Genomic DNA, 3,281 nt, shown 5'->3' on the forward strand with positions numbered 1-3,281 from the left:
TGCTAGGGTGATGTTAATACATCTTATGCCAATCCAATCAGTTGGATATATCAGTCAAAGTGTGAAGCAGTCATACAAAATTCCCTGTTGTAACTTCTCAACTAAACTGCTATAGCGGGAGTTTAATTTACAATTTGCTATCACATGATGTCAGTATGTTGTGATAAATCACTCCACCCATCTACAAAATCAAAGCAGTTGCACTTTAGTATCTGAAAGCTGTTACTTTTTTATTATGTAGTGTTTTTTTTTTTTATTCTATGGAAATTATACATGTGAGAGGATGAAAAATAATAATGTGGGTATACATTGTACATATAATGTGTAAGAATGAATGTGAGTGTGATTGTATGCACAGATGGGACATACAGCTCAAAAGTGAAATGTACACAAGTTAATTTGTTTTGAATTGAAGCACTTTTGCAATACAGATGATAGCAAAAATGGCTTGTTTCAGTGCTAGGTTTTATTGTGTGCAGAGTATATTATATACATATGACACAGTTTACAGGTTCATAAAGCATTTCTGATAAATACATTCCACCTCTGTTTATCTGGCCAGGTATGTAATACACATAGCTGTATTGAGACTTCTATTAAAGATTAACATACTACTGCTGGCATGGTTGATCACACTTATGTCATGCTATTTTTCTGGCAGTAAATTTAAGGGATAGGAAAGTCAAAAATATTCTTGCATGATTCAGATAGAGCATGTCATTTTAAGATACTTTTAAATTCGCCAATGAGGGACAAATACAGTGAGTGTCTGCATTGGTCAAGTGATCACTGTGTAGTATGTTGCTAGGTCAAGGCTGTGAATTTTGTAGGGTACACTCTATCCTCTTTGGGGGTAATGGGAAGCCCTCAATTTTCAGATGTACATTTCATGAATTGCAGGTGAAATAAATAACAATAAATGCACTACAGTTTTTTAAACCATGCATTAATTCTTTGTCGAATGCCCCTTTAAAGGGACACTGTAACCAAATTTTTTCTTTTGTGATTCAGATAGAGCATGACATTTTAAGCAACTTTCTAATTTACTCCTATTATCAAATGTTCTTTATTCTCTTGGTATCTTTATTTGAAATGCAAAAATGTAAGTTTAGATGCCGGCCCATTTTTGGTTAACAACCTAGGTTGTCCTTGCTGATTGGTGGATAAATTCCTCCACCAATCAAAAACTGCTGTCCAGAGTTCTGAACCAAGAAAAAAAGCTTAGATGCCTTCTTTTTCATATAAAGATAGCAAGAGAAAGAAGAAACATTGATAATAGGAGTAAATTAGAAAGTTGCTTAAAATTGCATGCTCTATCTGAATCACGAAATAAACTTTTTGGGTTCAGTGTCCCTTTAAGCTATACTCTGTCAATGCAATGAGTTATCCCCATTCCCTACTATGTTAAGGAAGGAGATGAATGCCATACAAGTTTTATTCAGTGGTTTCTGTGGCATGAAAAGGGTTAATCCTAGCAGGTGTCACACAGAGCGTAATTAATCTAAGAGTGGGTGTGGTGTAGTGAGATCTGCATGTCTGGGAAGAATTTGATCCTGTGTTGTAAGGAAGGTTTTGGAGTGAGACGATTCCTTGAGTAAAATATAGATTTTTCTTTCTTTATGTAACTTGAGATGGTATCAGTGTGATATGTGCATTCAGAGACTGAGATCAGGGATATGAATGGCTAGAATATGAGGTAAGGTTTACAGGAGAAACTAGTAATTACAACAGGACACTTTAAGTGATGTCTTTAGAGACGTATTTTAGGGGAGGAAGGAGGTTTGAGTAGAAATTAAATTATTTCTAAAGGGACATTATACACTAGATTTTTCTTTGCCTAAATGTTTTGTAGATGATCTATTTATATCGCCTATACATTTTTATTTTATTTTTAAATAAAAAATGTATAGTTTTGCTTATTTTAAAATAACATTGCGCTGATTTTCAGACCCCAAGTTTTACGAGAATACTGATATATACCTACTCCAGCTTGCTCCTGTTTGTGTAGAGTCTTTTCATATGCATAGGAAGGGAGTCTGCTTTTTATGCTATATAATCACTTTTAGTGGGTGTTCCAGCTAACCTTTTTAACAGTGTTAAACTGGGAGCTTCTAAGTAAGTTTTTAAAAGGTTTTATACTGGATTTTTAGATCAGTATCTGTGCATATTCTTCTTTATAGTAGTGTCTATTAAATGACAATTGGTGTATACTGTCCCTTTAACTTGGTGTTTAATAGGGTGAGATTTAGAGAAAAAAAAAAGCTAGAATTGAAGAATCAGTAATACCCAAGGGGGTGATTTCTCTCCATCCTTGCCCCAGATATGTTTCCTAATAAAAGAACCAGAGACCCTTTGTTTGTGCTTATAATAATTTGGTGTGCATATATTAAACTGTTTATAATAACCATAGTTACAGTGGGTCATCATTAAACTTTAAAGGGATATGAAACCCAAACATTTTCTTTTGTGATTCAGAACATAGAATTAAAAAAAATTCCAATTTACTTCTGTTCTCAAATTTTGCTTCGTTCTCATGGTATTCTTTGTTGAAAATATAATTTGGTAGGTGTTTTAGCACTACATGGCAGGAAATAGTGCTGCAATCTAGTGCTCTTGCTAATGGATAACATTTTTGCAAAACTGCTGTCATATAGTGCTCCAGAGCTTATATCCTTGCTTTTTAACAAAAGATACTAACAGAGCGAAGAAGATTTGATAAGGAAATTAAGATACAGCATGCGATTTTAAACAACTTTCTAAAGGGACAGTCTACAATAGAAGTTTTATTGTTTTAAAAGATAGATAATCCCTTATTACCCATTCCCTAGTTTTGCATAACCAACACAGGTATATAAATATACTTTTTACCTCTGTGATTACCTTTTATCTAAGCATCTTCTGACAGCCCCCTGATCACATGACTTTATTAGTTATCTATTGAGTTGCATTTAGTACTGTTCTGTGCTAACTCTTAACCCTTTCATGACAGGGTCATAATGTCTACATCGGAACGTAGACAAATTGAAATCCCGCAATCGTGCACGCGGTTAGCGAGATTTCAATTATGGGATTGGATCTGGGGGGCGTCCCTATGATGCTAGGAATGCACTCCAGACTGCGATCAAATTGAGGAAGCACAGTTGGCTTCAGGACATCCAACGGCTATGATGTTGTATTTCGTCCTAACGGCTCTAAAGCCCAGCGCCGTTTGGATGGAATACAACAGCATAACGGCAGTAAATGGTTAAATAACTACTCGGGCATGAACACAATGTTATCTA

This window comes from Bombina bombina, chromosome 4 (genome assembly GCF_027579735.1).
Source record: "Bombina bombina isolate aBomBom1 chromosome 4, aBomBom1.pri, whole genome shotgun sequence".
Taxonomy (NCBI): domain Eukaryota; kingdom Metazoa; phylum Chordata; class Amphibia; order Anura; family Bombinatoridae; genus Bombina; species Bombina bombina.